This window comes from Tenrec ecaudatus, chromosome 12, assembly GCF_050624435.1.
Source record: "Tenrec ecaudatus isolate mTenEca1 chromosome 12, mTenEca1.hap1, whole genome shotgun sequence".
Classification (NCBI taxonomy): Eukaryota; Metazoa; Chordata; class Mammalia; order Afrosoricida; family Tenrecidae; genus Tenrec; species Tenrec ecaudatus.
The window spans coordinates 84580276-84605658 of NC_134541.1; positions in this window are offsets into that span (position 1 = coordinate 84580276).

Here is a 25383-nt window from a genome sequence, read left to right on the forward strand (position 1 = left end):
TCAGAACTGGATGCCAGAGACTTTCTCAATCCAGCCCTCTTTGCCCCTCCCCTAAGGCCAATACATTTCTAAGGGTTATGGATTCTACTTCAGAATCTTTCTCAAACCCAGGGCCCTCTTCACCATTATTGTCTAGACCTGGTCACCTCTTGCCTTATAAATAAAAATATGGGTTTATTGTAAGTCTGGGTCTGTTAGGTTTCTCGGGTGGGAAATGTCTCGGTCCTTGGCTACACACTGGAAAGAAATTCACACCAAAGCCTGGTTGGTAATCCGAGTGGGTTTATATACATGAGAGAAGAAGGTTCCGGCGTTACACTAAACTGAACACGGGCACCCTTATGACACTGCACACTCAGCCCTGCTGAGTGGAAGGCAGAGAAGCAGCTGAAGGGAAGGGGCGGCGGTCTCCAGATTCCAGCCTTTTAAGGGTTTTCAGCTGGGAGGCGTCAATTAAGCTCTCCTGGCTTGGGCTTAGCCCGCATTGGCTTCCAACCTCCTGTAGGGGGCCCCCTAAGCATGGAGAGGAACAACCCCTTGTCTTGCTACCTAACCGGTCTACATTCCTGCATGGCTACATTGAGATGGAACTAGCCCCTTTAGACAGCCTGAGGGGTTCACCAGGAGACACGGGCCCCAGTGTTCCCTGTGACCACCTTAAACCTTAAACTACTGTTGGAGTTTATATTACCTGTGTGGGTCTGTGGGCATGGGACGTTTCCATGCCAGAGACCTGAAATTACACAAATAGGCATCCAGAACAGAACTCATACAGGCTCTAATAAGATGCTCGGATGCTTCTCGCTAGGATGAGAATTTAACCAAGTGTGTGAGCAGTTCAGATCTTGTAAGGGAGAACAGGTCAGTAGGGTATCCAGAGAAGAGAGCAAAGGTCAGGGGAAAGGGAGGGGGCCCACAGACATCTGTGCTCTGTGTTTGGCCACAAGACAAGAAACCGGGTCTCCTTGCAAAAGAAAGCAGAACAGCAAGTCCCTCAGAACTACGACATATTTAAGCATGACCTATACAACACTCGGCTCTGGGAGGCGCCTTGGAAAACCATAAAAGCCCTAAAAGAGGGGCAAGGAGGAAGCCCAAGTCTTTGATTTTCCCTGCTGTGCTTTCAGTGTTGAAATGTCTGTGCACGGAGCCTTTGAAATTTCAGAATCAGAGAGTGGATTCACAAGCCAAGCTCCTGCTTTATTCTTCAATGCATTTGGGCCCAGCTTCTCCTTGGTGAGACATGTAACAGAAATTCTGGACTTAGGAGCCACTTGGTCCTTGGACACTAGGAGATTTCAGTGGAATCTGAAACAGGGCTCTAACCACCAGCTGGACTGGCCTAGGAAGCCCAAGTATTCATTCTCCCAAACACCAACCTCCCGTTGCTCTTCATCTGCCTGCACCTTGTTCAGCTTTAGTTGTCCGTGGAAGCGTTTGGCACCCATCTGATGCTTCGGAACCCAGAAAGGAGGAAAGGTAAAACTGGGATTCAAATGAAACAGACTTAAGCAGGACCATAGCCAAGATGTGCCCAGGGCTCCTCGCAGCATTTGTCACCTTCATTTCCCTCTTCGGACTCAGACGTGGCAAGGTTCAGAAACAAGCTTTACCAGAAAGAACAGCTGTGAACCCAGCCTGCTTCCAAGTGAGAAAAAGCCCTTTACACATGAGTTCCTGAGGTCAGCCCAGCCCTGTGCGTCCCCACCCCTCCCAGAGTCCCTGGCTCTCTGGCGAAGCATTAAAGCAAGTGGAAGCAGAGATTTGCTCAGAATAAAAAAATCGTTTTTCACAATAGCACGGCACGTTCTGGATGGCAATCACGGCTGCACAAACCATATCCGTCCTCCAGCCATAATGTTGGCGCCTCAGTGACCATGCACATACATTGTGTGGTGAGACTCAGAGCCTATTCCATTTGTGGTCAATTGTTTCCTCCCTCTCCATACTTTGCACTTAGGAGACATGCTCTCTGGAGGTGGTTGAGGCTTGTCTTGTCACCAATAATCATCTCCTACACCTTCCTTTACAGTCACTAATTTGATGGGCTCACTCAAAGAAATGCCAATAATATGAGGTTTCAGAGGAGAGCTCCTAGAGCTCCCCCAGACAACAAGGAGGCCGAGTGTCACCGTCATTATCCTGAGCTGGGAGGGGGCACTAGTGTTCTGGAAGCTGGGGATCCGTCACTGCCTGCCCACCGCACAGACAGAGCAGGTGCTGGTTATAATTGCTTCTAGACGTCCTGCCATGCTGAGTTGAAAGTCAAACCCGTAAACGCTGCCCGACTACAATAACACTGGAGTACACAGACATTTCTGCATCATTGCTGGGTGAAAATATACTGAGTGGAGTTGGATGAGATGCCAGCAAGTGCCTAAGGAGGGGATGCTGTGGGAATACCAACAAGATGACTGTCAGTCGCCGTTTCCTCCTCTCTTCTGCTTTTTCCCCCCTTTCTTTCAGGCCCAAAAGACATGACAAATATGTAAGGAAACAAATTTGTTCATTTTTAGAGGAGTCTCCCACCCCACCCCACCCCACCCCCATCCAACTCTGGCCTCCTTTGAGCAAGCCAGTAGAACTTTTTTTTTTTTTAAACCTGGCTTCTACTATGGCAATTTCCGGAGTTGCTATGTGGCTGTGTTTAAAAGTCGCCTTTGGGATCCAGAGCACAATCCTTGTCACAAAGGCATTCTCCCAGTCCCAAATAGCAATGCGACCTCCTTTCAGAAGGTTGTTCTTGTTTCTGTAGACCCAGAAAGGAGTTCAAGCTGTTGATCTTGACCGTGGTTGTCAAGTCAGCCTCTCATGGGCACCTCATGGGAAGCGGAGCAAACTATGCCACTCTGTGCTATCACCAGGGCTGGGAAGGGAAGCCAACCGTGGAGGGCCATAGGTCGATGTGTGGATGGAGATAATCAGGTCTTTCGTCCTTATTCTATTTCAGTCTGGAAACATCACTGAAGCCTGCTCAGTGTCATAGCAACACACAAACTTTCACTGACAGTCTGGGGCACATTGGCTGCAAATCGAACCCGGGTCTTCCCGGTGAAAGACGATGAGAGATCTACCACTGAAGCACCGTGGCCCTCACCTCAAACCAGGGCAGTCATTTCCCACAGATCTACCAGAGTTCAAACCAGACCACAATGCGTGATGACTGAGATTGCCACCAGAATCTGATACTGATGCAGAAAAAAACCTAACTACCATTTTATTGACTCCCACTCATACCGGCCCAATAGGACAAAGAACTGCCCCTTTGGGGTTTTGAGACTTTAAATCCTTACAGTAGCGGTTCTCAACCTGTGGGTCGCGACCCCTCTGGGGATCAAATAACCCTTTCACAGGGGTCAACCAATTCATAACAATAGCAAAATTACAGTTATGAAGTAGCAATGAAAATAATTTTATGGTTGCAGGTGACCACAACATGAACTGTATTAAAGGGTGGTGGGGGCATTATGAAGGTTGAGAACCACTGCCTTACAGAAATAGACAACCTCATATTTCTCCCACGGACGGGCTAGTCAGTTCAAACCCCCGACCTTGCGATTAGCAGCTTAATGCACAGTCCACTACACCACCTGGGCTCCTAATGCTATAATAAGAGATACTATTGTTAGATCTCTCCTAGGAGAGACATACCTCAGGCCTTGGCTTCGCGCGAGAAAGAATTCAATTCAAAGCCTGGATTGTGATCCAAGTGGGTTTTTTGAGAGAAGAAGTTTCAGGTTTACACAGGCACCTCGGGGCCCCTCACGGGGCACAGCCTACCTAGAAGCTGCTGGAGAGAAAGTCACTCAGTGGGCTCCGGGATCCTGCCTTTTTTTCTTTTTTAAAAAATCGTTTTATTAGGGGCTCATACAACTCTTATCACAATCCATATATACATCAATTGTGTAAAGCACATTTGTACATTCATTGCCCTCATTATTCTCAAAACATTTGGTCTCCACTTAAGCCCCTGGCATCAAGTCCTCATTTTTCCCCTCCCTCCCCGCTCCCCCATCCCTCAAGAAACCTTGATAATTTGTGAGTGGTAATACTGAGAGGGTTGTGGGAGGGTGGATTGGAAAGAGGGAACTGATTACAAGTATCTACATGTGACCTCCTCTCTGGGGGACAGACAACAGAAAAGTGGGTGAAGGGAGACATCGGAGCGGTCAACATCCTGCCTTTTCAATTCCTCCATAGGGAGGCATGGTTGACGGTCATGGTCAACCCCAATGGCTGGATTGAATTCACCTTGCCCAGATGGGCCAATCCAGGTGTAATGCCCACCTAGGTGTACCACCCCTTCCTGGCCGGAAGTTTGAACCTGAGCATATGTAATGGATGACCCAGTCCCTATGCTAAACCACCTAATAGTATTTGCAAGATGCCAAGCACCGTTCTAAGCTTTTTGTGTATAATAATTCAATTATTCCACTTAACAAGCCTATGTGTGGACTCTATTTGGCCTCCTTTTACAGATGAAAAATCAGTGGCACAGGATGATAAAGTCATGAGCCTAGGACCACACAGTGAGGAAGTGGGAAGGAGAGATTTGGACCCAGGCTGCAGAGCCCATGCCTTGGGTGCCTACAGCTGCCATGTAGGACACAGAAAAGCATGGAGCAGACTCGGCGTAAGACATTAGGGAGTTGGGAGGACTGTAGCATGAATGTATGTGCTATGACTTCATGAGAGTAGCTGCTACTCAGATCCAGAAGAGAATACAAGCCTTTTGCAAAAATTATTTTTGCCAAGAGAGGGTGGAAAACTGCATCTTGTGCGAAATCCCCGCAACCTGCACATGTGCATAGCTATTTCAGAAGGTTCCAAACAATGTGTGCTGTGCGGCAAACCAAACTGAGCTCAGGGGGAGCTGGTCTGTGGGTTATGTTAGCCAGAAAGTGAGCAGTTTGAACTCACCAGCCACCACTCCAAGGGAGAAAGAGGAGGCTTTCTGCTCCCATGGACTTACAGCCTTCGAAGAGGCAGGGAGCATTTCCATGCGTCCTATGATTAGGATCTCAGAGGGTGAGGGTGGAGTTGGTTGAGACCTGTCTTCAGGGCATTTCCCAGAAGGGCTTCCTGCAGTGGCTCTGCCTTCAGGAATGTCTGATGACCTTGAGGGCAGCAAAGTCCTAAACACACTCGGGCAGTGGTTCTCAACCTTCCTAATACAGGTCCTATTGTTGTGGTGATGCCCCCCTCCCCCAACCATTAAATGATTTTCTTGCTACTTCATCACTGTAATTTTGCTACAGTTATGAATTGGGTGAGCCCTGTGAAAGGGTCATATGACTCCCAAAGGGGTCGCAACCCACAGGTTGAGAACCACTGCACTAAGGGTTCCCCTCCCAGACAGCCCTACCAGTGTCTGGTGTGCATAGTTCTGTGAGGTGAGAGAAATGGACTTAGTGTCTGCTTCTGGTGACAGTTGATGTGGGTGGGCTTTCTCCCTATGTCAAATCCCTCTCAAGCCATTTGTCACCACAACAGAGGGAGCCATGCACAAAAAAGCAAGAGGATGCAGCACAGCAGGACAGCAAGCAGAACAAAGATTGAATAAGCACAATTCACTTCAATCATGAATCGGGTGCCCTTGAGATGTGAGGAAGACCCCAGTCTAGTGACATTAGATCAGGTTTAGGGATTGAGTGAAGCGACCCCTCTTGGCTCCCCTCAGCCCCTATTTTGCTTTCCCATTGACCCTGACCCTTGCATCGTGATTGGTCCTTATTCCAGCATGATGGTTGGTTTCATAACCACGGCATATGGGAATGTGTTAGTCGATAGGTTATACAGGCACAGCCTCTGGAATGGGTAAGTGAGGAGGCGATTTGGGCTCGCTCATGCAGACCTCTAGTTGTCCTTGACATGCCTGGTAGAATGGATCATGTGAAGTGATTTGAGATCGGCGTTGAGATCTGATAGGTCATGCAGACTTCTAGCTGTTCCTGGCAGTACCCTATTTTAAGGAAACAGAATGTTTGGCGTTTAAGTCGTATTTGAGCTTAAATTTTGAGCAATAGGCTGTGGCTCACAGTGAGAGTCTATGTGGAGACCCTACATCCATTTTGAGGGGCCACAGATTCAGCCGCCATTGAGTTCTTTCTTACTGCTGACTGGTAGTGGAAAGCTTGTCCCTCAGGCAGTGTGCTTGCATCCACTCCCCGGGCCACACTCAACGATATACGGTAGTGTGCACATCCCAATGAAGGTCCCGCTCATGCTCTCACAGGCCCTCCTGAAACTCCATGAATTGATCTGTCTTCAGTCACAATTTTGTGACAAAGTTGTTTGTTTTCTATGTCTTATTTAAGTTTTCAGGAGCCCAGGTGGTAATGCTGGATAGTGTTGGACTATTAAGAGCAAGGTCGCTGGTTCAAAGCCACTAGTCATTCCACAGGAGAAAGATGAGGTTATTGCTTCCTGTAAAGGTAGCAACTTCAGGATCCCTACACAGAGTCACTATGAGTCAGAGTCAGCAGGACAGAATGGGTGTCATTTTATTTAAGTCACTGTGGCTGTGGGTCCTTCCGACACCATTGTGGCCTCATGCGGATGCTCTCCTTCATCCAGAACAGCAGTTTGTGCCTTTTTCTTGTGTAAAACTTAGCAAAGGAGTTCCTAATAAAATATAGTTGGATTGGGAGTCTTTTCCCCCTCAAAACAAAGTAAATACAAAAATAGAAACGAGACTATGGTGCTAATAACCAGTTGGAGAGTTGAGAGAGCTGAACTCTCAATCCTGATAGAAACCCATTGTGACTGAGCACCTGCTCAAGGTCATCCACAGCCTATGAGGTTGAGCCTATGTGTTGGGGAGTAATTGTGTACATAAAGGTAACCATTTCTCTTTCTAAAGATTCTGTCTAAAGCTTACTTTAAATTATAAGTTTTCCCCTGGGCTAGGTAAAGTTCAGGGAGTTTAACCCCCTAGTATCCACCCCCTCTCAGCATTCATCATGTTAGGCCAGAGGAGGCAAATCACACCCACTACCCAGGGAGCACTGTTTCCAAAAGCACATTGCCTGTGCCGGGGCAGAGGGGAGGTACCCGGACTAGAAATGCTGACAGAGTGGAACCAGAGAGCTCAGCCCCCAGCTTCCGGAGGGAGCAGCTGTGATGATTCACTTCTGGATGAATATGTTTAAGCAAAGGCCAAGGGCATGACTTGGGCAGCACGAAAAGCAGATGTGCAGAGGTTGTTCACTGCATTCCAGAAGTTCACACACTCTCCGGAGGCTCCTTGGCTCACTGGCAGGAAGTCATTGGTGGCTTCCACCTTCAATCCCAAAAGGTCACTGCCGTCCAGTGGATTCCAACCACAGTGACCCTATATGGAGTTTTCAAGACTGTAAATGTTCATGGGAGCCAGCAGTCTCATTGTCCCCCTTGGGACAGGGAGCTAGCAGCCCGTTTTGCCACCAGGGCTCCTTCCTCTCTAATTCTGGATCCAGTCCCTCCGAATATCCTGCCCTGCCCTTGTCTAGGCTTCTTAAATGCGTTCCACGCTGCTTATGTTAGTCTGGGTGCATTCGAGAAACAAATCCACAGAAACACGTATGTATAAGAGAGTTGTATGTAAAGGGTGAGTGCACATCAAGAAAACATGCTCACATGTGCTTATGCACCCGCTTTGTCTTCAGCGATCATGTTGGTGTAGACTGGTGTGCTTTTTCCATGTGGACTTTGTTGTATCTTGTCTACATGTCCCCCTGTTTATCTTCCAGCCTTTAAGACCCCAGACGCTATATGCTTTGATAGCCGGGCACCATGGTGCTTAACTACTACACCACCAGGGTTCATTAGCATGTGACTTATCTCCTGTCATTCACACTAGATGCTCAAAATAGCAGGAGACCAGGTTTCTCCTTTGTGGCCACACCAGGTACTGACAGAACCAAGAACAGAGACACAGTTGTATATCTTGACTATCATTTGCATATTATATGCCAGGAATCCCTAGGAAGTGTCTTGGAATTGTTCTACTCTGGTTCAAATTTCACACACCCTCCCAGTTTCCATACTGACTCTGCCAAACCCCTAGTAACTGATTTGCACCTCCTATCAACTTGGAGAAAACACCCTAGGCCAGATACAGAAGTGGACATACTTGGTACCCAGAAAACCTGTTCAGTGTTTTGAGGGCGGCTCTGCAAACAAAATGGGCACAGTGATTAAGCATTCAGCTGCTAACACAACGCTCAACTCTGTAGTGGTTCTGCAAGAGAAGGATATGGTAGTTGACCCCCCAAAAGAGTTACAAACTTGGAAACCCTACGGGTATTTGTATAGGGTCGCTATGTGTTCCAATTGAGATGATTGTCATAGGTTGGGTTTGGTTCAACCCGTCTTACTGAGGAGACTCCTTCTTTACACGCGATCAGTTACTTTAGAGGAAAAAGACATGCCTGTCCCAGAACAATCCAAGGACTGGTAAAGGCAACACCCACAAAGACACTCCCTCTGCCTGCCTAACTCTAAAATGCTGCCCATAAAACACTCTGCCTGGTAATATCTGGGCAGCACACTGGGGAGGTGCAGCAAATGTGTGTTGAATGTATGAGGCCATTTCATAGTTTGGTTGCACGATCAGGGTGTCTGTCATAAAGCCCATCTCTTTGACTCCACCTCTCAGCAGAGATGAACACAAGCTTCCCGTTGTTTTCTCGGCAATATCCTTGTCAAATAAAAGTTCCTTGTAGATCAGTAACTTGCCACAGAGCAAAAGATATGGGAAGAGGCTCATCTTTCTCCTGGCTATGAAATAGAATGGCAAGCCCCTCCCTTCAACACACACACACACGCACGCACACACACACGCGCGCACACACACACCCCTGCCTTACAACTACATTCGGTTGATTAGCAAACAAAGCTCTACAACCCAACTATGTGTTTTTCTTCTCCAGAGGAATGATGGACTTATATACCCTGCATTGTCTTTTTTTTTAATGGAATTGCCCCAGTTCTCCTCACCTTTCCTTAGATAGTGCAGTGAACTATTAGATGACTGCAGGTATTGAAAACTAGTATTGATTTCCAGTTTGTGTCACCTTTGGCTTTTAGCACCCTCCACTTCTCTAGTAAGCTTTCCATTGCTTTGGGGAAATTTTCTCTCTCTGAATTTATTATGTGAGGGTGGTAGTGTAATAATCAATGTGCCTATGGAGGACTATCCTTCATGACCTAAACTCATTAAGGGGCAGTGCCTGATGGAGCATCAGGTTGGAGGAAGGCCTATTAACAACCTGCATTATACAGATGACACAATTTTGCTGAAAATGAGAAGGACTTGATTCACTTGCTGATGAAGATGAAGGATTAAAGCCTTCAGTTTGGATTATGACTCAATGTAAAGAAAGCCCAGACCCTCACAACTGGACCTATTGATAACATCATGATAAATGGAGGAAAGATCGAAATTGTCAAGGATTTTGTCTTGCTTGAATCCACAATCAATTCTCATGGAAGCAGCAAAGAAGAGAACAAATGACACATTTCACTAGTCAAATCTGCTACACGAGACCTCTTTAAAGTGTTGAAAAGCAAGAGATTACTTTGAGGACTGGGGCGGGTTGACCCAGGCCATGGTATTTTCAACTGTCTCATATTCATGTGAAAGTTGAACACTGAATAAGGAAGACCAAAGAAGAATAGATATATTTGATTAGTAGTGATGTAAAAGAGTAATGAATGTACCATGGACTGCCAAAAGAACAAACCCATCTAACTTGGATGAAGTACAGCCAGAATGTTCCTCAGGGCAAGGATAATGAGACTTCGCCTTAACTTTGACATGTTGTCCGGAGAGATCAGTCCCTGGAGCAGGACATCGTGTTCTGGAAAGTAGAGGGGCAATGAAAAAGAGGAAGGCCCTCAACAAATGGGATTGACACAGTGGCTGCAACAATGGGCTCAAACTTAAGAACAACGGTGAGAATGGTACAGGACCGGGCAGTGTATGACTTTGTTGTATGCATGGTCACAATGAATCCAAACCCTCCCTATGACACTGAACAACAACAACAACAACAACAACAACAACCTGACTGAATCCTCTAGGAGGACTCTTGAATGTGAGAAAAATGGAACGAAGCCAGAGGAAGGATTGGAGGATGTCTTAAGTTCCTGTCTTAATCTCCTTAACCAAAAATTATCCAACAAGTCAGTAGCCTTAAAACACTTTTCCCCCTGCTTTGGAGCTTACAGGTTCAAATTTGGGGTGCGACTCTAGGTCAGGGTCCTTCTTTGTGGATACCAGAAAGTTCCTTGGCATTCCTCGCTATCTTTCTCCCCGTACTGTGTGTTACTGGGTCTATCCTGGCCTTTAACTCAGAAGTGTTTAGGTTTAGGCTCAAGCCTATTCTCATATGGCCTCATTTTTTTAAACATTTTATTAGGACTCATACAACTCTTATCACAATCCATACATATACATACATCAATTATATAAAGCACATCCGCACATTCCCTGCCCCAATCATTCTCAAAGCATTTGCTCTCCACTTATGCACTTTGCATCAAGTCCTCTTTTTTTTTTCCTCTCTCTCCCCGCTCCCCCCTCCCTCATGTACCCTTGGTAATTTATACATTGTTATTTTGTCATATCTTGCTCTATCCCAAGTCTCCCTTCCCCCCCTTCTCTGCTGTCCATCTCCCAGGGAGGAGGTCACATGTGGATCCTCGTAATCAGTTCCCCCTTTCCAACCCACTCACCCTCCACTCTCCCAGCATCGCCCCTCACACCTTTGGTCCTGAAGGTATCATCCACCCTGGATTCCCTGTGCCTCCAGCCCCCATATGCACCAGTGTACAACCTCTGCCCTATCCAGCCCTGCAAGGTAGAATTTGGATCATGGTAGTTGGGGGGAGGAAGCATACAGGATCTGGGGGAAAGCTGTGTTCTTCATCGGTACTACCTCGCACCCTGACTGACCCATCTCCTCTTCTAAACCCCTCTATGAAGGGATCTCCAGTGGCCATACGGCCTCATTTATATTACAAAAGAACTCCCTTCTTTTCAAACAGGATCATGTCCACCAAGGTTCAAATTTCTCACATATTTTGAGGGGGCTACAGATCAATCCATAATGGTTCTTTTGGGTAGCTGTAACAAATGGCTACCAATCGAGTGACTTAAACAGCAGGCATTTGTTCTCTCACTTTTCTGAAGGACAATGGGTTAAAATTAAGGTGTGGGCAAGATTCATTCCTTCTGAGAACTCTGAAGGAGAATCAAAGTAGCCTCTCTCTGCTTCCGGTCACTGCTGCTAATCCTTGATATTTCTTGGCTTATAGATGCACTGATCCAATCTCTGCCAGTGTCTTCACACGGGGTCTCTGTGTGCCCACTCCTCTTCTTATAAGAACACACCAATCAGTGCATGTAGTATCCATCTGAAATCTAAACCCAGAAAGATGGAGCTCTTGAAATACTTATCTAAGCACATCTGCCAAGACCTCCTCTCCAAGTAAGGCCATAGCCTCAGGTCCCATGTGAACATGAATGGGTGTGTGTGAATGTGATTTAATGTACTACAGAGGGCACGCTTTGGCCTCAGGAGGAGTGTTTCGCCATTACCTGCTTCACAGCCCTGAGATTGCCCAGGCATCTGCCACATTTTCTTGTCTTCCCAACATTTATCCACCATTAGGCCTTTTCCCCTAAGTTAGTCAAGCGTCAGTTTCTGTCACTTGTGATCATGACCCTCCCTCCCGCCCAGGTCACAAATTTAAAGTGACACAGGCAGTTTCTTTAATGGGCACTATGTTATCCTGACTAGCAAGCATTGCTAAGGAGGGAGGATGAATCAGGGAGAACCCGCTTGCTTCATCTAGCTTCGGGGCAGTCCACAGAGGATTGATCCCTGAGCCACTAACGAATTTTGCAACTGTCACAGAACAATGCAAATAAGTAAGATCCACATCTACTGAACACCATCATGAGGTCAAACTGTGTGTAAATAAATGCCTGTTTCAAAGAGTGAGTAAATCCTAAGGTAAGGAGTGACAGGGCTTTGTTGCCAGTATGTTAAACAACTGCACCACCCAGGGACTCCTCCATGTGACTAAAGAATGACTTAAGGACTTCCCCCACAGACCCAAACCAAAACCAAATCCACTGCCATGGGGCTGACCTCATATATGGCACAATAGACTGGCTCTGCTGATTTTCAGAACTGCACATCTTTACGGGAGCAGAAAACCCTCATCTTTCTCCCAAGGAGTAGCTGGTGGGTTTGAACCATTAACTTTGCCATTAGCAGCAGCCCAACTCTTAACCCAATATACCACCAAGAGTGGTTCAATTTGGAAAAATAGTATGTGATCACCTATCTATGAAGGGAAACCCCTCTCATAGAGTGCACTTACACAAATGAGAAAGAAATGAGTGCCCAAATGCCCGTCTTAATCAACAATCTGGGGAAGGGTGTTCTGGGAAGCAGCTTTCAAATGTGCCTGGAGATTATAAAATTAATCAACCTAATCCCTGTTTTAAAGAGCCCTGGTGGTACAATGGCTAAGGACTGGGTGGCTAAACAAAAGGCTGGTAGTTTGAACCTACCCATGGGCTCTAAAGGGGAAAAGACTTGACGAGCTGGTCCCATAACGATCTCAGCCTAGGACACCTTTGGGGGCAGTTCTACTCTGTCCTGTAGGGTCACTATGAGCTGACATCAACTTAAAGACACACAGCACGTTTGACTGTACGTCATTTGTTGATAGAGTTTGTGCAGAGCATTCTGAGTAGAAAACAGACTCAGGGGCATCTGACATCAACCAGCAACAGTCTCTTTCCTTGAGAAAGACTGTGGAAAGGGATGAAGAGGGAGCTTCCAAAAGCGTGTGGAAAAATGATACGAAAAAATAATGGAATTTTGCCATGAGCTTTTTGAAGCTCTCTTCATGAGAGCTAGTCCTCCATGGAGGTTTCTAGAAAAGTGAAACATGAAGGAAGAGGCTGGTAAGTCCCACTGAACAATTCCAGGGGAGATTGGGTCTTGACTCAGAGTACTTGAGCATTCTGGCTTATTCCTCCAAATAGCAAATCAGACTAGACCAGGTTCTGAGACTCAGGGAAGGCAAATAAGACACACCAGGCCCATGATTCAGACTTATGGGGAAAGTCACACTGGAGAGGGAAGGCCTCTTTACCTTGTGTGCCTGACAAGTGTCTCATTTGCATCATCTAAAACCCAGCCCTGGAAAAAAGGCTAACAGTACCAGCTTCAAACTTGTATTTGAATCTTGTCTCTGTCACTTATTAACTTAGCCACCTTAAATCCCTTCCTCTAGTTTTCCATCTGTAAATGAGGCACAGTTCCAATCATAGGGCCTTCAGTAAATGGCTATTATTAGCTAGGCATGCACTCCTGTGATCTAGGCGAGAGTTCTCAGCCAGGTTTTTGTGGGAGCTTGTTCTTCAGGGTATTGTCATAGATGAGTGTGTCACCCAGATTCCTCTCAGGGCCAAGAGACTGATTTCCCCAGCTGCCGAGAGAGCCACTGATAGAAAAGGTCCCAGCTGTCTGGCCCCCATCAGGATTGCCTCAGCTGATGAGAGCTCATCCAAGGTCTGCTCCTTCCCCAAACTAACCTTCATCCAACGACTTGTCAATGTAATGTAATGTAATGTAATGTAAATGGCATAGTGGAGGCATTTGACCCCCCTGTAACTTCACAAAAGGCAATGGAGGAAAATCAAGATAAACAGCCCAAGGCTGATTCCTATGAGACAGAGATCAAAATGCCTCCACCCTCCTTTCTTTTCACAGTTTCTGACACCAACCATCCCTACCATGACACTCTCTTCTTCTCTGCTGGGTTTGATAATCCTTAAGTGGCAATGGCCACACAGAACTCGCAAACAATACTTATGTTTCTGGGGTTAATTGGGGACCTAGCAGGTGACAATTCAGGATCAGAAATGACTGGGGATATAGTTCTTCAGTCAGGACAGTCTCTTCCAAGTGGTGCCCAGAGGCAGAACTTTTTCTGGTCCTTGGCCTCTGCCCTGCAGCTCCTTGACCTCTGCTCTGCTTGGGACCGTGTGCAAAGTTCTTTCAGCTCTGCTGATAAGTGCGTTGAGGCAGCCCGCTTTGTCTGGAAGCCTTGGCCCAAAGACACTCAGCTTTCTCATTCTGTGTGCTGGCGAGCTCCCTGTTCTGGGGTCTTGGTGCTGCTGCCTCTGCTTCCATGAGCTATTTATCTGCCACTGTTTTTCATTGTCTCCTGATGCATCCAGTGTCAGGGATCTCTGTCTCCTGGACAGAGGTGGTGCTCAGAGTAATAATCCTGGGTCCAAAGAGCACACTCCACTGCTGGCTCGTCTTTCTCGGTGCTCTTGAAACTCCACTTTCTGTTTCTGAGTTAACTCACCCAGGATGACCATACCGACCAATCCCCACATTAGCGGTCTACAGGTCTTATTTGAATGGTCTCACCTCTTCGAGGATGCCATGCACTTTACTGATATTATTAGCATGCTATCTACTTCCCTCGGTGGCATAGTTCCACCCTGTCATTGGTAGGAGTTACAAAGACTATAGCTAGAGGAGAACTAGTAAGCAATTCGCTGCAACGTATTAGGCTACAAAGTCCCAGGCTACTGGTCACCACTTGGCCAGGTCCCAGTTACAGAGCTCCCTGTGATGGCTCCTTTTGCATATCAATGTGGCGAGGCTATGATGCCCAGTTTTTTTGTCAAACAAGCATTCATCTATTTGCTCTTGTTTTTTAAACATTTTATTAGGGGCTCATACAACTCTTATCACAATCCATACATATACATACATCAATTTTATAAAGCACATCTGTACATTCTTTGCCCTAATCACTCTCAAAGCATTTGCTCTCCACTTAAGCCCTCCGCATCAGGTCCTCTTTTTTTGTCCCCTCCCTCCCCGCTCCCCCTCCCTCATGAGCTCTTGATAATCCACAGATTGTTATTTTGTCATCTCTTGCCCTTTCCGGAGTCTCCCTTCCCCCTTTCTCTGCCGTCCATCTCCCAGGGAGGAGGTCACATGTGGATCCTTGTAATCAGTTACCCCTTTCCAACCCACTCACCCTCCACTCTCCCAGTATCACCCCTCACACCCCTGGTCCTGAAGGTATCATCCACCCTGGATTCCCTGTGCCTCCAGCTCCCATATTCACCAGTGTACAGCCTCTGCCCTATCCAGTCCTGCAAGGTAGAATTTGGATCCTGGTAGTTGCGGAGAGGAAGCATCCAGGATCTAGGGGAAAGCTGTGTTCTTCATTGGTACTACATCGCACCCTGACTGACCCATCTCCTCTCCTAAAGCCCTCTATGAGGGGATCTCCAGTGGTCGACATTTAGGCCTCTGGTCTCCACTCTGCACTTCCCCCTTCATTCTCTATGGTATATATATCCATATACACACAGATATATATATATATATATATATATATATATATATATATATATATATATATATATATTCTATTTTTTTGCATGATGCCTTATACCTGGTCCCTTTGGCACCTCATGATCGCACCGGCTGGTGTGCTTCTTCCAGGTGGGCTTTATTGCTTCTGAGCTAGATGGCCGCTTGTTCACCTCATCTATTTGCTCTTATGAAGGAGTGGGTCTCAAGCAAAATAGAATACCTTCCATAATGTGGGAAGGGGTAAACCTATCAGCCAAAGGCCTTCAGCACACCCTAGGGTGTGTTCTGACCATTCTTATTCTTGTCTTTTCCCATCACCTAACCTATGGATTTTAGGATGAACATCTACAGAGCTCTTTAGGCTGTTGCCTGACCTATGAATTTGGAACTTGCCATTCCCCTATGTGAGCCAATTGCTAGAAATAAGCCTCACTCTCTGGGGCTCTGGTGTCGTAGTGGGTGGCCCTTTGGGCATCCAACAGCAAGGACATCAGTTTGAAAACACCAAGGGCTCCTTGAGGGAAAGATGAAGCTTCGTAATCTCCTGAAGAGTTACAGTCTCCAACGCCCAAAAGGTCAGTTCCATACTGTTTTACACAGTCACTTTGAGTCCACCTTGATGGCAATGAGTGGCCGGTGCAGTGGTTAACCATAGGAGCCCTGGTGGATATATCGATATCTCCAGTTACAGCTATATAACTGGTTTGGTTTCTCTAGGGAACACTGACTATGACACTCTCCATAGGCAGGGCTGAGACCTCTGTTGAGATTTCCCTCTTGTGCCCTTCCTTGATTCCCCCCACAGGTGCTTATTCCCTGAGCATTCCTCAATAAATGTCAGGAATCCAGAGCTAATTCCATCACAGGGTCTCCTTCTTCCAGCGAGTCTGAATGGCTTCCGGGGAGTATGAACTGCAGTCTCCATCCAACTTCCTCCTTCTATTTCTATGATCTGGATCTTATTTGGGGTTCATTTGGTTGTAAACAGGCAAAGAGACCAATACTTGGAAGAGAGAATCCTAGGAAAATGGAAAGGTGGGGAGAACAAGAGGACAGCTGGCTCTGTCGACGGTTCCTGACCACCACTGGCATGTTCCTGTGTTCTTTGTGTCTGTCTCTCAGGGCACATGCTGTAATCTCGTAACATAGACCGCCTCATCCACATGGCGGGACATGTGCTTCTGAATTATGCTTCTTAGATGCCAGGCCACTTGCAAAAGCGGGACTATCTTTTTTGTTTTTTGTTTGGAAATGCTCCAGAAAAAGCGTCTAGTTGACCCATCTTATGTAAGTGTCTCCACTGGGCCAATGAAAACAGCCTTGTGACCATATTGAAATGTGGTGTCTTCCCCAGGGAATTGATGTTTCAGCCAGTGAGGTAGTTCACAGGGACAGATAAGAAAGGGGGTTGGGACAGATTAAAATAATAATAATGTCTATTTGCAAAGAATAGGGCCTTATTATTTTTCGGATGCCCCCATCTGAACACCCTACCACTGAATATAGGCAGGAGGTAGGGCCCACCTGTCACTCAAGCAGCTAAAAATGTACAGCACTTGCTGTAGCAGCTGCTAATGTGCCCATGTATTAGCACTTGGCACCCACCACTCCCATAAATGCCAATGGTCTCACAGGAAGCACATGTAACTCCCCACACAGGGAACAGTCATTGAGCAGACAGGGGAGTTGACATCCTCCAGAACTTAATGCCACTTTAACCAATGACACATGGGGATAGGTGGAGCCACACTCCAGTTCCCTCAGCCTTTGGGTGGGACAACTACAAGAGGATTTATACTGTCTCTGGGAACCTACTCAATGACATTTCTTTATCGGCCCCTTCCCTTTGCTCTATCAGTATTACCCTTCTCTACTGGCCCTTCCTGGAGGTACCTCCCAAGGAAACAATAGTCTAGCTGCCATTCCAATTCTAGTGGATTCCAATTCTTGGTGACCGCATTCATGTGAGTCAATCAGAACTGTGCTTTCTGCAGATTCTTTCTCTCCCCTTTTTAAGAGTAGTTTTAAGGACACTGTGAAAGCTTCCCACCATCCAGTTCCAGAACATTTTCATCCACCCTGCAGCCATTAAGCAGTCATTCCCCATTGCCCCTCCCGCCCCACCCTGGGAAACCACCAATCTACTCTATGGCTCTACGGGATTTACCTGTCCAGCATTTTTGCTCTAAATGGACTCACAATACATGGCATTTGGTGTTTGGCGTCTTTCACTTCATGTCTTGCATTCACCTGTGTTACAGAGTCTGTCCGAATCAAAGGCCTTAGTTTTCTTGTGGCAGACTATATGTATATCCCACTCTGTGTAGATCATATTTTCTCTATTCTTCTACTGATGGGTATTGTTGGCTTATTGTTTACCTTTTGCCCATAGTGATTAGTGCAGCATCCATCTGGGTACTCATCTTTCATTCTTTTAGATATGCACTTGGGAATGGACTCCCTGGATCAGCTGGCAAGGGTTCATGACCAAGTGGGTTATGTTGGGCTGCTAACCGTAAGGCCAGCATTTTGGACCCTTTAGCTACTGCGAGATAGAAATGCTCTCATAATGATCCACAGCCCCCCAGACCCACCAGCCGCAGTTCTACTCTGTCCTTTCGGGTAGCTGTGAGTCAGAATCCACTCGATGGCAGTGGTAGTGATGAAGCCAGCGACTTGAGAGTGGAACCAGGGACCGTGGAGAATTCTGGCAGTAGCCATGGTGTCCTCACTACCCAGATGCCAGCAGCCACCAGTGAACAAAGGAGGCACAAGCAAAGTTCTCGCTGACTTCATGCTGGCGACCCGGCTGCCCCTGCTTCCTCAAATGCCATTTCCTCAGCTTTACTGGCAAGGGGGTGTACTCCCTATTATCATGTCACCAACTCTTTCAATGGTCCACCTAGCCAGGTGTGATTCCAGACACTCACTGTGCAGCCACCATCAGCGAAGGTGGCTGCCCACCTCATTTGTACACATGCAAAGAATGTGATCATTCTTGGCACTGGTGTCCTTAGTCATCCTGGTTGGTATATTTACATCCTTGGGGAGCTGGGTCAGTGAGCAAGTGCTTCTCAAGGTGCCCATATGATGTTTACTGAGAGTGCCAGCCCAAGGATCTGACTTGCCACCCACAGTGAACGCACCTCTGAGGCAAAGGGGAAGGCTTCTTTCTAACTGGGAGACCAGCAGGTCTTCTGCAGACATCACTCCCCTGCAGCACTCTGATCCGAGGCCTTTCATATTCCAAAGAGCAGCATTAAGATTCCCATCTGTCACCCCGTCAGACTCACATGTGCGAATTCTCTTTTCAGAGCAAGACAGCCAATTCAGTGAGCTGGGTAAAGGGGCAGTCTCACTCTGAGGAGACTCAACCAGGAGTGTAGGGACAGGGAGTGAAATGTGCAGCTTCCAGCTGCCACCCAAGCCTCCTTAATGCAGTGGCATGAGAGCAAAGAGATAGTCCTTTGTGACTCTTTGACCTCCTTCCTGGCCTTGGTGGAATTAACACTGCTCAGTGCTAGTCTCTTGTGAATATATGGAAAAGATAGCTCAGAAAAGAATAGAGTTAAATAAGAGCAGGACAGAGTAAGGTGGCTTCATGGTGTTGCATTTGTGTGTCTCAGAGCCCATCCTGGCTCACAGTGACCCTCTGTGACAGAGAAGAACTGTTCCACAGATTTTTCTAGGCAGAATTTTAAGGAAATGTACCTAGCAGCACAGTGGTTGCATGTGCGGCTGTAACAGAGAGACTGGCAGTTTGAACTCACTGATCCCCATCGAGAGAGTGAAGACGTGACTGCCTGCTCCCATGAAGACTCCTATCCTGTTGTTGTCTGTCCATTTGTGGTGCTGTGGTGAGTTGTGTGTTACTGTGATGCTGGAAGCCACGTGACTGGTATTTCAAATGCCAGCAGGGTTACCTCAAGTGAAGAGGTGTCAGGGAAACTTCCAGGCTATGAACAGAATACAAAGAAGGTTTCCACTGCCCACTTCAGAGGAAGTAGCCGCTGAAAACCCTTACACTATAGCACAGTGTGCCTTTCCTTCCCGTCACAGGGAGTCAGAATCGCCTCAATGGCACATAACAACCAACAACACCTTTGAGGAGGGAAATCTCCTTCAGTAGGGCTGGGTGAGTTTAAACTGGGTGGCTTCTTGGTTAGCACTTGAGCTCTGAATCATCTCACCACCAGGGCTACCATCTTCATGATGCAGGCAAATAAAACCATCTTGGTCCTGCTCGGTATTGCCAGCGTCAGCATGCTCTTTCTCCCATAAGCACATGTCTGGTGGTTGGACCACAGCAAACCCGGTTGACACTATTTCCTCATCACCCCGTGTGTGTCAGAGTAGAAGTGAACCATGAAGTTTTCTTTGATTAAAAACATTTTTATTGTGATTTGGGTGAAGGTTTAAGAGCAGCTCAGCTGTCCATTGAGCAACGCATACACATTTTGTTTCATGTCATTGATAGCAATTCCCACAATGTACCATCACTTCCCCCACATCTTCTTGTTTCTTGTCTCCAAGCTTCCTTCATTCTCAACTTTTTTGAACTTCGTTCTTGGGGGAATGCTGTCTTTTGATCTCATGTGATCTATTATTCTATTATATACGGTATTTGTATGTCTCTAATGTCATTGTTCCCATTATAGACCTGTCTATTGTTTGGTTGAACATCGAGCCATGATGAGTTCAGTTCCAGACCTGCAGGGTAACTAAGCACCATAGTCTTGCAATTTCACCAGCCTTTATCCAAACAGTAAGCTTGGTGTTTTATCATGTGTGGGAAGCCGTAGCTCTCGCGAGATGTGGGAAGCCACAGCTCTCGTGAAGTGGGTAGCCGCAGCTCTCGCCGCCATTACTAGATGGCGCCAGGCAGTCAGGGCGGTGGTCCAACTAAGTGATAAACAACCACTTAGCGCATGCGCGATGCTGAGATGACGTAGTCATAACTCCACCCTGGAGTATGCAAACGAAGGTTTTGGCGAACTCACCAATCAATGCATGAGGTTTTGGCAAATGCACCAATCAGGGCACAGCATGTCCCCATAGAGCATATATAAGCAGCAGTAGTTTGGGGTTTCAGGGTCTTTTACCGCATTATGAAAAATTAAATGCTTGTGGAAGAATCCTGTTGTGGTGCGTCTTTTCTTGCTGGTGAGATCTGGCGCGCGACAATCATGATTTTGAGTTTTGCCCCACATTTCCCTTCTACTCTAATCAAGCCCTTCTAATGTGATCTCTTTCATAGCAGTCGATAGTGAGAGCTAGGCACCATCTAGTTCTTCTGGTCTCCAGTGGTGGAGGGTGATCGTTGCTTGAGTCACTAGTCATTGATTCATTGGGCCCAATCAGTTCTCCTCTTCTGCTGTCCTCTGGATTGGGAGAGACCAACTGTTGCCCCTTTCCTGATTGCTCAGGAACTTTGAAAATCCCAGAGACGATGGTCCTGATCCCCCAGCCTCAACAACTCATTCCCTCACAGTTTTTGCATCTGTCTCAGAGATTTTTTCCACCCCCACCCCGTTTTATGACATTGGTCCCTGTATGCTCCACCATATACCTGGATCTATTTAACAACCAAGGTCAATACATTCTATAAACTTTTCAATGGCCGAGGATTCTGAAGAAGATTGCCAGGCTTCTCTTTCACAGCTCCTCTAAGTGGGTTGGGAATGACAACTTTTCCCTTAATAGCAGAGCTCATTAACTGTTTACACCCCTAGATACTTCTTACTCTTAGAAAACTCACCGCCATCGAATCCATGCTGACTCACAGCCAACTTATAGAGCAGCGTACAACTGCCCCTGTGAGTGTCTGAGACTCGAACTCTTTATGGGAGCAGAATGCCTTATCTTTCTCCCACAAAGCAGCTGGTAGTTTCAAACTGCTGATATAGCAATTAGCTGCCCAACTTGTAGCCACTAGGCCACAAAGGCTCCTTTTCTTCTTAGCAAAGAGAGGGAAAATAAGCAAACGGAACATTCCCCTGGTGCTTCCCGTGGATGCTGCGATGGGAGCTGGATCCTGAAGGCCCGGATTGGCTGAAGCTCCATTTACACAGGAACACATGCCTCCCTTGTTAGTATTTGCATTGGGCAAGCCATTTCCTGCGCTGACATTTTGCATCTAGTTAAATGCCAGCAACTCCAGAGAGACATAGCTTTTACCTGTGGCTCTGCCCTTCTGGACAAGCCTTTGGTGCTCGATGGGGCTACTTTCAGTCTATGATCTTACATGTCCTTTTGGATCCCTTCGTCTCTTGTTTTTGTTTTGATTAACACAAACTGGATGAACAGCTTCAGGCTTAATATAATCGCTGCTGAATATTTCATTGGGAAATGTTGTTAAGAAGGCAGTTGGCATCCATGATCTAAGTGTATGCATAGAGATTTCTTTTCAGATGGTAAAGTGGCTTTGAATAATTATTGTTATTATTAGTGAATTAAAGACAAATGTGCCTCAAAATGTGAACATTAGGTGTGTGTGTGTGTGTGTGTGTGTGTGCATGTTTTAAAGAGCACATGGCTTGGTGATAGAGAGGGCGAAGCACTGGTGAGGAGCACATGACAGTGTTCAGAGAGATGACAAAGGGTAGTGATGAAACAAAACAGATTCTAACCTCACATCCTCTGCTCCCTGCCTCAGAGGGAGGTCGCAACAAGGAGCAGAAAAGCCAAGGGCATTTCCTGCCCTCTCACAGCTGGCAAGCGCCACAGAAGGCACGGGGTTTTAATGCCGAGGCTTTGCTGCTGTGAGGCAGGGAGGGGGGCTTGCCATAGTTTCCACACGCTGACATCACAAACATACCGCAAGTGGGTGCCTTTAACACACCAAAGTCAATGTTCTCACAGCACCGGAGGCTGACAGCATCATGCCAGTGCACCAGCTTGATGGGCACGCTCTCTTTGTCCATCCCTGGGGGCTGAGGGCTGGTGGGCGGTATTCTTGTTTTGGCTTCAATAACCTCCATGGTTGGTGGTCCTTGGAGCTCTCTGCATGGCAGCTGCCTTCTTCCCTTGGAGTTGGTTTGCTTCAGTGTTGAATTGAATCCTTTTGTATCAGCCAAGTCATTGGTGTAAGGTACAGCCTCTTTAAGTCACAAAGAAAATCTCTGCCCAGGTGGGATTACATCCACAGTAAAAAATCCCACTCCTGTAGAGCTCACTCCAGCTCATCATGGCCCTCTCCAGGGGGGTTCCATGGCTGGGCATCTTTATGGAAGCACACAGCCACAGTTTTTCTCCAGAGAAACAGCTAGTGGGTTCTGAACTACTGACCTTGTTGTGAATAGCCCCCTTCTTAATGTGTGCGCCAGAAGCCCTGCTCTGCAGTTTGATGAGCAGCCCTTCTGACCATTGCTAAGGGCTACATGGCAAAGCCATTTGGTACAACCAACGTTGTCATCAGCAAAGAATGAGTTTAGCTGGCCTCAGTAGGATACTCAGCCGGGAAGTGATAAACTGCTTGGCTTGGGTTTTATGCAGGAGAACCATGGGAGTTGAGATGTGCAGTCTCTTGATTTGAACCCAGACACTCTATCTCCCAGCCTGAACTCTCACCATCATACTCAACTTTTGGGGTTCAAATGTTTGACTCACCTGAGAGATGTGCAGGTGAAAGCGTGCCCCAGGAACATCTCCCTCTCATCCCTGTCATCTCAGAGAGTTCTCCAGATAAGGATTGGTGGTTCATGTGAAGGGACATATTGTAGCATTTCCCTTGCACTCCTCAAAGGCAAGAAAATGACCCACAGCACCTCGCGTTGCCAGCAGTGTCAAAGGGGATGTGCTCCTTGAGACTCAAGCTGAGTCCCCAGGAGACGAGCTCTCAACTGTGGAATTAGTGCTTTTGAAAAGGGGCAAATCTTCCAGCAGTTCTCTCTTCAGAGGCCTGGCCGTACGCTCTGCAGACTTGTGGGCACACTCACTCTGGTGAACCCAAATTCTTGGGAGAGGCTGATCTGTCCCTAGAAAACTGGCCACATGCAAAAGCATAGAGACCAATATCTGCCTCCTGCTGGAAGGATCTGGAAGGAGAAGGGTGGCTGGAGTCCTCTAGGAGGGAAGTTGAGAGCCAGGAGAGGCAGCAAAGCCACAGTTCCAGCAGGTGGTGTCTAAGGCTAAGGGAGCTTGCCAAGGATCAAGTGAGTCCTGGAGGTGTCTGCAGCCCATCTTGCTGAGGGCCTCCATTGATTTCATATATCTATGGATAATGGGAAGGGCCCCCAAGGCCCGCTGGCTGACCTCATATGATACGCCGTGAACTATCCACCTTGGCATCCTCCAAAGTCTCTGAAAGCTGCAGCCTCTCCCACCCCCTGGCAGCCTTCTTGGACAGGATCTCCTCCACACTGCTGCAACCATGGGCTCACACACAAGGACCATTGTGAGGACGGTGCAGGACCAGGTGGTGCTTCAATCTCTTGTGTGTACTTTTGCTATGAGTCAGGAGCTCACTCAATGGTATCTAACAAGTTATTGTGAGATGACATAAGAGGACTTCGTGGAGGCCCTTCCAAGAGAGGGTTGGAACATAGCATGGTAAGAGGCCTGGTCAGGAATGTGCTCATTGTGCTCATTGTTTCCATCCCCTTCTCCCGGAAGCCAATGCTCTAGGGAGGAAAGGCAGGCCCAGAGACAGGGAAGGGCTAGGGAAGAGGGAGCGATAGGAGAGCAATAGAAAAGACAAGTTACTCTCCCTCATTCCCAGTATAGCTCCTCAAACCTCAGGTAAAGCCTCTGATTCTGAGGCTGAGGCTTATAATAGGATCAGACTGAACATTTAATCCCTCAAGCTGCCTGGAAAGTGTGGGAGCTGATTAAGATGGCAAGAGATGAAGAAGGAAGGAATCTACTGGTTACAGATGTGAAAGCACCTGTTAGTGAAGCCTTCTCAGTTTCTTATTGCCTTATCAATGTCATCAGTCCACTTAATGTGCTCACTTTCCAAACGCCTATTAACCAATTGTACATACCTTGAGTTCTTTCTAGGAGGCAATAATAATATTCTCATTTCCGAGTTGAGGCCACAGAAGTTTGGACAACTTCTGGTTGTTGTTGTTGCTGGCAGGTGCTCATCAAGTTGGTTCCAACTCATAGCAACCCCTGTGCATACCGGAAGGGAGCATGGCCCCGTCCTGTGTCCCCCTCTCTGAAGGGCACTTGCCTCAAATTTTTAAATTCAAAGCTTCTTGTTTTGTCAAATGAAATCATTTCTTCAGTCAATCTCAGAAATCTTTATGTAAAAACGTTGGAAACGCCTTTCACTCAAGGTCTAGGGAGGCTGAGTAAGGTTGGAGGGGCTCCAGGACAGATGGTGGGAATCACTCCTGCAGGTGGGTGGTAGGTTGGCGAGGCCAGTCTCACTTGCCTCCCTGGTGACTGACCTCAACCAGCAATGTGCAGCTGGACACATGGCATGAAGTGACCTCTGGTCTTCGTGGCGGTGGATGCCAGTAGACCGTCAGGTATGGGAGACCCATGAGAAAATAGGTTACTTTTCTCTTTCTCTCCAAGTTTCTCTGTGATCTCTTTATGCTGCCTGAGCCCGCATGCATACTGACAAAGGCAGACATGTGCACACACATGGCAAAGTAAATAGAGACGCCCACATTCACAGACGTATTCATCCACGTGCAAATAGGCACATATGTGCACATGCATGCCAAAGCAGACACAGACATCCATGAATGCACATGTATTCGTGAAAGTTGATTTTCATGGGGAAAAAGATCAGATCTATCACTGTCAAGTCCACTCCAACTCAAAGCAACTGTAGAACACAGAGGAGAACTGCCCCATTGGGTTTCCAAAGCTGTCATCTTGTCAGACACAGTCAGCCACCACTTTCTCCTGCAGAGCAGCTGGGGTTTTCCAACTGCCGACCTTTCACTTAGCAGCCGAGCACTTGCTGATTTTCATAGGAGTCTGGAAATCAGTTTCATTGCCTGCTAGTCACACC